General features: G+C 43.8%; 1 pseudogene; it reads left to right on the top strand.

Annotated features, from left to right (window-relative positions):
• The window catches only part of LOC147702355 (uncharacterized), a 38,987-nt pseudogene extending 27,011 nt beyond the window's left edge, over window positions 1-11,976 (top strand).
• The last annotated feature ends 1,701 nt before the right edge of the window (window positions 11,977-13,677 follow it).

Here is a 13,677-nt window from a genome sequence, read left to right as displayed (position 1 = left end):
TCTTGTGGTGCCTGCATTCACCCGCGCTTGATCAAAGAAGCTGCATGCCAGCTAGGGGTAGGGGAAAGCATTTACGCGCGCTTGATCAAAGAAGCCGGGCCAGCTGTGCGCGTCGCGCGCGCTCTTGTGCGTGTTCTAGCAAGCTGGTCACCGGCAAAGTAGCACTTCTCAAAGCAGCTACTAAATGACTCTCCGAGCAGCGCATGCGTGCTGACTCAGCGAGACCTAACTAGCATGACTGGCTATGTCAACCTCCCGAAGACCCGTGAAAAGACATAAATTCTCAAAGCATCCCTTAAACTGGTTGCATTTATGGGCTTACTGAGGGGTTACTCAAACCTCCATGTCCGAGTTTGAGCCACCCATCTTAGTTCACAAAATGAAAATAGTGTGCGTAATTTGGTTTGATCACTGTTTAATAGTGTTTGAAACCTGTTTTAGCAGTCCAATGAATCACAAAACATAATTTAAAAATGAATAGAAACTGCCCTCACATTTCTCCTGATGCTTTCATAGAGGCAGCGTGTATGGAAATTGTCTCTACTCCACCTAACCAGGATTATTAATCGTTTGCCACGTTGATCACTGATACATTAGACACAAGTTCTGCTTTCAATGAAAATTGTATCTTGGTTTGCAGATTTACTTGTATTTTAAAACATACTACAAGAGTGACTAAACGAATCTGGCAAAAGATTATTATTCCAACTCTCGAGACAAATGCAAACTCAGTTAAATAAATGTAAGGCAGCAATTAAAGAAGCCCATGTTGATTTTTACTGTAGCAACTACTAAAGGTATAACATAAATAAAGAAAAAATATTCAAATACTCAGAGTGACCTTCATATACCACTTCTAGATCTTAGGAGCGGCCCTGTGCAAATAACAGCGGTGGGTGGGGTGGCGGGGTACTCGACAGACAGCCACAATGTGTATTTAATATCTATGTTCAACCTCTATCAACTTTAGTTCATTTCTGTGGTATGCAATTTTGTACCAATGCAGACAATATGCAAATACTATTTTGAATGTACTGCCCTTCAGGGAGACGTCAATATGATATACAAACTCCACTAATTGAACTCAGACAGACAGAGGTTCATATAACAGTGAAACAGCAATTAATTTGGACGAGTAACGTCTGACTGGTGGATCATGGTTCCTATTGTGAAATGTCAGGGGGTAAAATTCGATAATAAACTACATATTGCACAGCAAATTTTGCCACTGCAAGTAATTTTCGGATAAGGATATTATGCACACTCGTGCCTCTGCTTTCCATGGATGGCCATCAAACCGCAGTATCCACCATAATCATATCTAAACTAGACCACTGCAATTCACCCTAAATTGGCATAAACCATTTCTTAATCCACTAGCTCCAGTCTATTCAAACCAAGCTGCAAAACTAGTTCTTCTAGCTCCTCCCTTTTATCGAGCTTCCTGCTTGTTAGATCTTCTCCAATATCTACTGATGAATTCTATAATCCAATTCAAGATTCTATGCTTAGTTCATTAAAGATTCTGCAGCTCTCACGCCCATGACTATGCCCAATACATTTAAATAAATGAACCATCTATATATCTCCACTCTGCAACACCTTTTCTATAAAGGCCATCAGTATTTTTAAAACAACAATAGGATGTAATTCCTTCTCTTTTCAAGCTTATAAAGCCTGAAATTTACTTCCTTTGCCCCTAAGATCGAATGTTTCAACATAGAGTTCCAAAAGAACCATAACACGTTATAGTTTTAAGACGGACAGCACTGCATTCCTTTCCTTCATGCCAAAGGACATCCGGGTGACCATGCTCTTTACAAAAACCCATAACATAAGAAAAAACAACCCTAAAACAACGTAACATGACATAACAGGGTCTGTTTATGAGAATGTCACTCAGTGCAGTGCAGCAGGTCACCTTGCTGTGCTGCACTGCGTGACAGGGAAAGGGCAGTATTGTGCCATTTTTAAGGCAATATTGCACATTCCTGTCTTTTCCCCTGCACTGGAGCCCTTTTAGCAGTCTACTGCCAATGCAGACCTACGTGCACTATGCTACAAAGGTGCCTGAGCTGCATGCAGCATTCATTTTGTGGAGGACTTCCTGCGCAAAAACAATTGTAAGAAATATATATTCCTCTTCTGAGTACTGCAGAATGCAGCACACGTAGAAAGACAAAGTAAAAAGGAGAAATAAAGATGTTTCTCCTCGTTATGTCTCACCGGAGAAGGCATATCTTTTTGGCACATTCCCAGGTCTACCAGTTCTGCTAAATCTGGGAATGCATCAAAAGCCATGGGAGTTACGTGGGAACCCTTCCCAGGGCAGAGTAAGTCAATGCAGGTATTTGTGCTGTGTTGCCTTACTCCATATTTATGGAGCCTCTCAAGGCCACGCAAAGTGGCCTTGCGTGGCTTCATAACTCACATGTAAGGTTTGAGTCACTCTTGCTCCGTGTTGTATGGAGCAAGAGCAACGCAAAATGGTTCATAAATGGATACCAAGGCATCCATTAGAGAGCAGGAACTGCTATGCCATTCTTTCACCAAGATGTGCTTTTGTGAGATGGAATGAGATTCAGAGTTAGGGGCACTATTTTCTTCCAAGCATAGACAGAAGGTAGAACTTCAAACAGCATTTCCTCCTTGCTTTTAAAGCGACTATTACCTTGCATTTAACTTTAAAATACAAATTTCTGAAAAATTGTTTATGAACAACCATTCTAATAATATTTCATTAGAAATTACAAGTGGTCTTTCAGTGAGTAGTGAGTGAGCGTGTGTCTACGTGTGTGGGCATGCTTGGGCACGCCTGTGTGCATGTGCAGGTGCATTTTAAGAGTCTTCTTTGGTGTGCTTACTGAATGGTATGTGCATTTGTGTCTTTGCTAGTTTGGTATGGTATAGTTGTTTTTTTGTCTGTGCATCTGCATTTTTGTATGTCTATTTCAGCATGCGTTTCAGTTTGTGAGTGTTCGTCTATATGCATGTTTCTGCAATGCTGCAAGTGTACGTGTCCGCATGCCTGGGGTGTGTACGTGTGTTGGTGTCTACATCAGTGTGTGTGTGTAAACTTGTGCACATGTGCATGTGTGTAAGTGTGTGTGTGTGTGTGTGTGTGTGCACGTGTCCGTGTCTCTCTATAAATCACAGGTATCTGTGCTAGTACGAGTGTGTATGCTTCTGAACCTGTGTTTTAGAGGGCAGGGGCACCGAATGCCCTTGAGAAACTGAAGCTTATTATTCCCTCCAGTCCCATCAGGTTGTTATTAGAACCAATGTCATCCACTAAAATAACCACAGATAGCAATTAGTCTGTTTTTCCAAAATAAGCCTGAATGAACATTGCCAGCAGGTGCAGGTAGTTCAAACAATAAGGTACCTGACAAGAGCCAGCTCTTTCAGTCGGCTTTCACCGAGGCTGTGTGTAAACAGAGGTCTGTTAATCCTGGTGTTTGGGGTCTGATCCTACCACCCCCTGGCAACTAGTCTGCGTTTGTCTGTTGGGCGAGGTCAAGGCTTGCTTGTGCAAGGTCAAGCTGCATGGGAGACAGCACATCCTTCGGGATCACAAAGTTGTGAAGCCTGACGTTATAATGATTTGTTTATGAAAATGCCAGTGCTTCCGGGTTAGAAAACACTGATGCGCAATGTCCTACTAAGGTTCAACTTCGTCCTTTCATATCTTCCTCGGGGCATTAGTTTGCTCGGTGCCCAAAGTACGCTGCCATCTGCATGTTCTCCTTGTTCCGAGTCGTGAGTTGGTGGCCCGAAATGATATATCTGAGGGTGAATAGAGCATACTAGGGCCCGGCTCCGATTGATTTGAAGATAGGAGATTCGAGGTAGCAGGGCTGAGCTCTTAGATGTATTGGGGAATATATGAGAGAGTACCTCTCATATAGGTGGCTGTTCCTTTACGCTTCTTACGGCGATGGACATTCCATGCCATTGGTGCTGGCAGAGTCCGTAGCTAGGTTGAAGAGAGATGTATGTGCAAAACTTGATGTTATTCTGGAAAAGGAATTTCTCTTGCATAGAGTGCTCAATGCACAATAGTGAACCACACATGGTCTGCACCTTATTTTACAATGCATGTTCAATGCAAGCAAATTGTAATTGTCAGTAACATGTACGTGGCTCTATGTGGGTATTTTGAGGGTAAAGGGTATGTAGAATGTATTTCAAATTCAACTGATCAGTATCGACATGGACTTCCGAATATCATTTACAATAAAATAAAAAGGGCAGCTCTTTTGTGCCTATGTAGAGGGTTATGCTGCTGTCGTGTATTGATTGCAGCAACAAAGACAGTATACAACCCATTTTCAAACCATTGGTCACAGGAATTTTAATGGAGTATTAATTTCTAGTTTCTAGAAGTAGTAAATACTGTTTACTTTGCTTGCACTGCTCCACCAGGCTAAGGATACCACCATCATTTTTAGCCCTGATTTTTTAATTCTTCATCTTTTTTAAAGTGTTTGTGCATTTGTCATTTTTGCATTTTTCTTTTTTATGTTAAAATATTTTATTGATCTTCTAACATTATTTAATTCTGCAAACAGTCGTAGACCCCTTAAGAGTTATCATGAACCCTCAAAGGTCTGTGAGCCATTGGTGGAGGAATCGGTGTGGCACTTTGTTCAGGAGTGAAAGTCAGTGTTGTTGAGTATTGTGGGAGCAAAACTGTACCCCAAAATGTAACCACCGCAAAATGTACTTAATTCAGTTCTCCCACAGGGTGCCGGATAGAAGACAGTTTTAAACCTCAATTTCTGTACGCAATGTGTCCCCGCCATAAGGCACCTACTCTATGGTCAAGACAGCACAGTAAACAATTTTAAAGAGCAATGGACCCACTCAATAATTGAATTCAAGATCAATAAAATGTTAAAGGGTTTTGTTACCGAATTCAAAAATAGGCAAAAGTAAATGCCACAAAGGTTCTCAGAATCAGTTTTATACAGAGTACCTAAAAAATCTAAAATTATTTAAATCCCAAATGAGTAGCTCAGTTCAGTTCATAAACTTTATTTCGATTTTAAAAATCACAAAAGTTGATACAAAACACATATAGCGGTGAGATAAAAACACTTCCAGTTTTAGTTTGTTGTGGACATTCATGCAGTTCAATTATTAAAATGATTCATATAATATCGGAACAACCACTCTAAAAAAATTAAATTATGCAGCTACTATAATAAAAACTCTAAAAAAGCCCTGCCAGGGTTGACACTTGAGATACCAACTATCATAGTTCCATATTACGAAGTTACCAATTTCATAAAAAACAATAACAGTGATATAAAGTGCATAGTGCAAGTACAAAACCTGATCATCTACTTTGTGCTACTAGCTTTCCAGCGAATAACCCGTACTCATCCCAAAAACTTAGCGACAGCGGTCACAATGGACTCTTCCGTAGATGTCTTTAGAATCCTAAATGCCTCAATGCTAGACCGGGTACCCAAGTTCGAACATAGGAGTTTCAACCATCTTAGCCTCGGTTTTCTATAGGCTGGACAGTCAAATAATATGTGTATCGCTTTCTCAATCAAATTCGGATAATGTGGGAAATTACTGGTGTTTGAGCTACACCATTTGTTGGTGAATGCATTAGTAGGGAGTGAACCCACCCTGAACTGATGATACAGTTTTCTATCGTTGGGGGTGGTGATTAGGTCCCAATAGCCTTCGTACTTTATTTCATGCTTAAAATCAAGGAAGGCTCTAGACAGAGAAGGTGAAGTGAGGGCCGCAAAGCGCCTGGTTATAATCAGATTCCAATATGCTACCTTGAACTCTGTTTTAGATGGAAAAACAGTATCAGCAGGGGTAGTCCATAAGCGGCTCATCCCCATCTCACTGAGTGTAGTTTTGACACACCTTAGCCATGGGATTTTGTTAGTGACATCCGCCTCTTTAACATCTTTTAATGCCAATGCATAGTGCGTAAGTTCAGGGGTCACCCATAGCCTCCTCCAGTAAGCAACTGGCCTATAATCCACGTCCCTAATAGAATGACAGCCCAAATCCGAGTAGAGAGGTAATAACGGAGTGGACTGTGGGAGGCCAATTAGGGACTGCAGAAACTTATTTTGTGCACGCACCAAGGATTCCAAATTGGCACATCCACACAGCTCAGCCCCGTATAGGAACAAGGCTCCAATTTTGGTGTGATAGATTTGAAAAGTATAGAAGCAATGGGTTTAGTATATGAGAATCTCTGCTCCTTGAGCAATACACCCGACAAATGCGCGTGCTTAACTGTGAGCAATTCTATTTGGGGATTCCAGCTCATTTTTTTGTCAATGGTTACCCCTAAGTAGGAAAAAATATCAGTTTGTTCCAATGTGCCTCCCTTCATTTGAACTCTACCGCCAATAGTCTTGTGCTGGACCATATACTTAGTTTTGTCCACGTTGACAATTAATGGTCCACACAAAACTGCTCAAATCTAGAGAGGGCACATTGAAGGCCCTTTCTTGTTTTAGAAAGGATGAAGGTGTCGTCGGCAAACATGAGTAGCGGGATCCTATTCCCTGCTAATGACGGCGCGTCAGTAGGGAAATTCTTAAAATAGTTCACCACCCCATTTATGTATAGAGAGAAGAGGGTGGGTGCTAAAACACACCCCTGCCTAACCCCCTTCGCTACTGGAAACTTTTGGGTGATACTTCCCTGTGCATCCCATCTCACCTGCGCATAGTTAGCGGTATGTAGCTTGACCAAAAGTGCCAGTATGTCTCGCGGCATACTTAGCTGTAAGAAAGTGCGCCACATATTGGCTCTGGGAACGAGATTGAAAGCCGACTTTAAGTCGACAAAGGCTGCATAGATGGTGCCTCCCCCTAAAACCACGGTAAGCCAGTAAATAAGGACAAACCTGAACACCTGGTCAATGGTGCTTGTACATGACCGAAACCCCGCCTGGAGGTGAGACAGGATGTGGCATTCCTCCAGCCAAGTCTGTACCCTGTTTAGTACCAACCTTGCCGATGCCTTTTGTATACAATCGATAAGACTTATGGGCCTATAATTCCCTGGTATGGCACGATCCCCTTTTTAAAAAATTGGAAGAATTTCTGCTCCTGCCCAAGTACCAGGCATAGGTGCTCCACTAGCTATGGCATTCACTAGGAGCTCAATGTATGTGCCCAGTTGGGTAGGTCGTGAAGGAACAGATCACGGGGATGCAATCAGGCCCTGGTGCCCTACTTCTTGGTACTAGCTGGAGTGCATTTTCCACCTCTTTCTTGGTAAAATATAGGCTGGAGGCTGGAGATGGCATAACATGAAAATCTTGATTGACGCCTGCACATGAAAACTGAGTTTCAAAATGAGAGACCCACCTATCAGGCTCCACATAATTCTGAGGGACCTTGTTAGGGGCCCCACTACCCCACCTCACCAAGTGTCAAAAAGTAGCCATGTTTCTCCCCGAAGAGGCTTCAAACAGAACCGTCCAGTGCTTTTCATCCCACTCCCTTTTGGCACGATGCTGCACTATCTTGTAATCTACCCTAGCCTTGCGTATTTCAATCCTGTCCTTTGATGTAATTGCTGTTGCTAAGGTTCTATATGCCAGGCGACAAGAAGTGCCGTACCAGGCTGCGGCTTCAAAATCAGATTGGGTCGTGGGCTTTTTGCTTTTCATAATACAAAAACTTTTAAGCTGTGTGAACAGTTTCTCAGGGACCTGTTCAACTTTGGCTTTAAGCTCACCCTGTGTTACACAAGTCTGTAAAGTACCTAGAGCATTTGCTAACAGACTACTCATCTCATTCAGATGCTCTTTCCTTTTAAACACGTTTAACCACTTGACACGTCTAGTATCGCTTGTCATTTGGGCCTCCACATAATCTGTACGTGGAGCCTGGCTGACTCCACATAGTATAGACATGGGTAATATGAAGAGCAGGAGAGGGTTGTGGTCACTCTCGGGTCTTTTGCAGACCTCAATATCTACAAGATTGGACCAAAACTCCTTATTTAATAAGAAATAAATCTATTCTACTGGTACGTAGTCCATTGCTAAAGGTATGGGAACCTAGTTTATCAGAATTGGATCTACCGTTTGCAGCCCTTATCCCATGTTCCAAGCAAAATATTTTTAATTGGAGTGCTGCACACGACCATTTTTGTATTGCAGGAATTTCTAACGGGGGGATGGACCACTGAGCATCCTCCTCTGCGCCAACGTTTATGTCATGACTGTCCGGAGGTTCAAATGTACAATTAAAGTCACCAGCTATTATGACATTGTTATCACCTCTGTTATCGAATAAAAACATATCTAAAGAGGCTACAATAGGGGAGGCGTTCCCACCTTGCAGGCCTCTAGAATAAACATTAATAAGTGACGTGTCAGGGAGATTTACCCGAGATAACCTTATTATAAGGATGTCCCTGCAATTATTATGAAGCTCCTCTACCGAATACTGGTCACTTTGTCTGACCCAAGTGCTCAAACTCCCTTGGGTCTACCACGTTGCCCTTTTTCCGCAGCTTTCACAAGGTTTAAATAGCCTTGACGAAATACTGCGGCAATTGCCCATGTTTCTTGGAAAAACAATATATCCGCCTGCTCAATAAATTTAGACAATTCTACAGAGACTGTTTTGTGTGAAAGCCCTTCAATGTTCCAGGAAACAAGTTTAAATCCTGCTACATCACGAATATTATTACCATAACCTGGCTGACAACATACATCAGTAGACAACCCAGAATCGAGGGCCCCTTCGCACATATAACTGTCTATAATTCTCATGCCCTTATCCCTTCCCATGCCCATCCTGGACGAAGCCGCAGGTTTTTCAAGCCTTGTCCCATCCAACGGGGGTTTACGAGGGCTACCTAGCGTGATAGGATCCGGAGCCCCAGCACCCACTCCCATGTTCCATAATGACTGTGAGGCCATAATGCTCTTCACTACAGGACGTAGTCAGTCAATGTCCTCCAAAGTGGAGAGGAGCTCAAATCTGTTTAGCGTAGGGACTACATAGTCGTAGGGACCTCTAGCCTGGACCTTGAGCTGACCCTATCTAATATTTGCGGTGGTAGTGTGAGATAAAAAGAAAAGGCAGAATATGAATATTGTCCCTACTCAGAGACCTCGATCATGCCCTAACTAAGATTGTTTGAATAAGCAGTGGGGACCCAAAACTCAACACCACACAGTCACCTCTAAAACATTTCTGGGGTTTCCCTATTCAAGCGACTCTACGCATCATTTAGAATTCTTGAAATAGGCAATTACCCAACCCAGTTCTAGTAGTCAACAGGTGGAGCGCTTTGTTCTTTAGAAACGCCCAGTGTTCAACACCACCTGTAGAAATAATCGGTACATTAGAAAGTATGATGGTGTATGGTGTGGCTTCTGGCAGCAAATTAAGAAATTTGCTAGGATGCTCAATTCCACCCTGTGACGTTTCTAGATCACAGCGCCCCTGGCGTTCCCTACTATGGGCAGCCTTGGCATATGTAGTGACTGGACTACTTGTATTTGCGTTAGAGACTGGCACTATAGTACTAGCGCAAGTACCTATAATACTAGCACTGGATCCTGCTCATAGGAGGGTTTACTTGTGCTATGCACTGATGCTGGTCTCAAATCAGTAGGAGCCCCATTTTTACCCTCTCTATGGGTAGACACTGAGGGAGAAAGATGTTGCTCTTTTTTAGACAACCTCATATCTATTTCAGTCAGCTTAGTTAGTAAGGGATCCAGCATGGCTGCAATTTTTTCACCCAGTTTGGCTAAGATGGATTCTTCGAACTCCCTGAACACCTGTTTAGTGTTAGTCACATCCTTATCCCTGTCACCTATGGGGCAATGAGTACCCAGTGTTGGAGCGACTTTCAGGCCTCCCACATAGCCTAAGCAATTCCCTTTTGTTTTAGCCACCTTGATGACCTGGTGTGAGTTTTGCGGCTGGCCGAGGGCCTTCTGTTTTTTTGTTTGTGCCTCCCCCACCTTTTTCTGCTCAGATCTTTGGTGTCGTGTGAAAATCTTGGGAGGAGGAGAAGGAGCAGGGGATAAGTTACTTGCTATTAGGGGAGAGTCACTTGTTTGAGATGTTTGTACCTGAACGGACACCAATGGCATGCAATCAACAGTTGGGTCGGCAATGACTGGGAGACTAGATGAAGGAGCTCCAATCGAGGCTTTATGGGGATCTAATGAGAGTCTCCTTTCGGTGAGCTCGATCTCATGTATGAGGACCGACTGTGCCCATGTGAGAAATGCGTCCAGGGTGCCAACAACCCCTGAGCATTCTGCTCCCTTACGATTAGCCTTGTTCATCCTGACTTAAGAAAATAGGAAAAAAACACAACAATATTACAGTTCTGTAAATGCAAATAGTTGTACGAATATATGAATACAAAGGGCTAACCAAGAAACCTGGAGCACAAGACGTTCATTGCAAGTGGGGTGGCCCAGCCCTGCCTCCTCCTGGCGCAGACGGGCCTGGCCGCGCGCGTCCCGCGCTGCGGGAGCCCTGGACCCCCTTTTGAGCACCTCCTGGCACTTGGCGGTGCAGTGTGTGGTGTGCGCGCTGCACGGAGTGCTGGGAAGTGCAGTGCCTGGGGCTCTGGCGGCAATGGCGGCCTGGCCGAAAAGAGGCAGATTCAGCGCTCGTGGTTGTCTCAGGCGCAGTTCCAAAGCGCACAGGCAATGCAGGTGAGAGGGAACAAGCGGCAAGTTAGACAGTGGGTTCCCGCCCCGCGGGAGCCCTGCGCCCCCTTTTGAGTGCCTCCTGGTGCTTGGCGGTGCGGTGCGCAGCGTGATCGCCGCACTGAGTGCTGGGAAGTTCAGTCCCTGGGGCAATGGCAGCCCCGCCGAAAAGAGGCAGATTCAGCGCTCCTGCTTGTCTCAGGCGTAGTTCCAAAAGGCACAGGCAATGCAGGTGAGAGGAAAAAAGCGGCAAGTTAGACAGAGGGCTCCCCGCCAAATGAGTAGCAAAAAAGTAAACAGTCATACAGCATCTCTAGTAGCTTCAAGAAAAGCTAACAATTCTTTCTCAGTTCCAAAATAACGTTTTTTTTCTATAATGTTATGGGCTAAAGTATCTTTTTGTAGTGTATCAGAACATAAGAATAATAAATGTCATTAGCTTAACACACAACCACCGTCCCGTTAGCATCTCTCTTTAGCTCTAGTGCTGCAAATCTCTTTTCTCCCCTCTACGTGCCTGCGCTGCATGCACCAAGAAGGGAGCAAAAATCTGCGACAACCCCACATAGTAGGCCAGCTGAGGACGTCCAGACGCCTACACCTAAAAAGCCTAAAGTCCTTCCTGTCTCGGAGCTGCTGGTGTCTGTCAGAAAGGGTCCCCTAAAAGAGGCTGATCTCCAGGAGGGGCAGCGGGAGCAACAAATCCGGCAAAATCAAAAGGAGCGGCGGTTGCAAAGGGCTGGAGAGCCAGAAGACGAAGTTGAGGATCCCATGAGGCCACAATGCCCCAAGAACAGGGCAGATGAGTGGATCAAAGACAAGCACAGAGTCTTTGTGGTCAATCTGCCGGTCTCCTTTACTAAGCAGGCACTGCAGGCTCTTTTTAATGGTTTCGGGGCCATTCAGGCTGTCTGCTCCAGCTCGGTTGTCAGTGCAGAGCCCACCCTCAATCGCTAAGTAGCCACCATTCAGCGCCAGGTGCAACGCAAGCGTAAGAGCATCCACGCCTATGTTGCCTTCAAGGAGGAGGCAGCCGCCGGCTCTCTGCTGAGCATGGAGAGGTAGCGGCTGTACAAATCATTCGCGAAAGGGAGACTGGAGTGGGCAAGGGCTTTGGCTATGTCCTTTTCTAGGAGGCAGATGGCGCTCAACTGGCCCTAAAGCTGGAAGGTTTAGTGCTGATGGGCAGGAAAGTGCGAGTGAAGCAGTGCATTCAGAAGGATGGGGCACCTCGTACTGGACTGCAGAATTTCACTGGTGCCAAACACAAGTTTGATTCTTCAGCAAAATAAGTAAAACAAGCATTTGCAATGCAAAAGGTCTCGCATTTGCGAGAGTTTGAGCTTTTGGCATTGTAAACAACAATGCCTTTCATGTATGTGTTTTGAAAACCTGCAAGTATTGTGTAAACACGCACCTTGTACTTTTAGGCGTTTCTTTTTTTTTTTTTTGATTTAAAGATTTTATTGAAAAATAAAAGTGGCATATACATTGGCAATTGTACACAGTGCATTTGTGTTATCTCTTTTTCTTGGCCTGTTGCAGAAGAGAAGAAAAGGAAGAGGGGGGGGGGGGTCAGTGTGGCTTCTTTAAGTGTTCGTCGAGTGGTTCCCACATGAGCTCTTTGGGAGTGTGTTCTTTCGAGAAGTTGCCTGTAATGTTATCTGCTCCTCTTAGGAAGGTGACCCAGTTGATCCATGTTTTGAAGTTTGCTTTCGCCGTGTTCTTCCAGTTCGTTAAGATTATCTTTAGGGCGGCTGTGAGAAGCAGGTCTAGTAGGTCTCTTTCTTCCCTACTGTTCAGGTTCGTGCCTCTTTGGACTTGTGGTCCATGCTTACCAGAAGCAAGGCTTGCTGTAAAAGATGCAGTTACTGGCAGCCTTGCTTCGCGTAAACATTAAGCTTTGGAATTATTAAAAAGTTCTGTAGACTTTTAGGCACACGTCATATAGAATACGGATTAAGAAGGGAGAGGATGTAGCCTTGCGGTTAGAGCTGTCAACGTCGGCGCTGGGGAACTGTGTTCGAGTCTCGCAAACAAAGCTCAACAGCCTGTGATTCTGGGCAAATCACTTAATATTCCTGTGCCTAACAAAAATGAATGTGTCTGTCTGTAAGGAAACTGGTGCTCATGTAAAGTGCTCTGTTACCTGATGTCTTCGGTCTAGTTCGCGCAGCATAAAACTCTTTAAAAAAAAAAGTGTTTAGGAGGACTAGGTGATCATATGTATATGTAAATAGCACCAGATAAAAGTTTAATTAAATAATAAAAAAGGCTTTTGTGATATAGGTTAGGACATCATTTCCCCAGCGAGGCGTGTATCAGGGGATGTTCACATGCACAAACACAGCGTATCCATTCATTCTATATTTGTCTGTCAGGAAAAACATCCTTACTGTCACTTAAAGAAGAAACTTTCCCTGAAGTTTGAAACCTGTGCGAAAATATGATTGGATTAAATTTATTGGATGCAGAAAGCATTGGGTCAGGTTGCCCTTGCCGGGACTCAAACTTAAAACCTGCCTGCAAATCAATGCAGATGTCAGAAACACGTGTGCCTAGAAAAGGGCGTGTCTCTGGGACAGTTTTTTATCAGAAGATGCCTATAGAACGTGCTCCCGAAGTGATATTGCAGAGAATCAGGTGCTCAAGAGTAACAGTTATTTTTCTGGAGTGCAAAATGAATTCTTATATTTTTATCGTGACTACATTGTACTCCAAAAAACACGTAACTTTGGTGGTGTATGATAATAGCTAATTATACACTAATGGATGTTTGATCCAAAAAAATTGGGAACATGTATAGGGTCATTTAATTTCTAGGGATAGTCCTTAATTTGTAAGCAAACTGTATATGTATCTGCTTTAACCTCACAGCACGCATTAGGAGCTAGTGCACTGCAAATTCCTCAGAGAGATTAATAAACTGAAATACAGATTACTTTTCTACATACCAAAGGGCTGCCGGTGCCTTGCAGTGATGGCATGAGAAA

The sequence above is a fragment of the Lissotriton vulgaris genome, chromosome 7 (assembly GCF_964263255.1).
Source record: "Lissotriton vulgaris chromosome 7, aLisVul1.2, whole genome shotgun sequence".
Classification (NCBI taxonomy): Eukaryota; Metazoa; Chordata; class Amphibia; order Caudata; family Salamandridae; genus Lissotriton; species Lissotriton vulgaris.
Note: the sequence above shows the minus strand (reverse complement) of the source record. Positions and strands in the feature narration are given on the sequence as shown.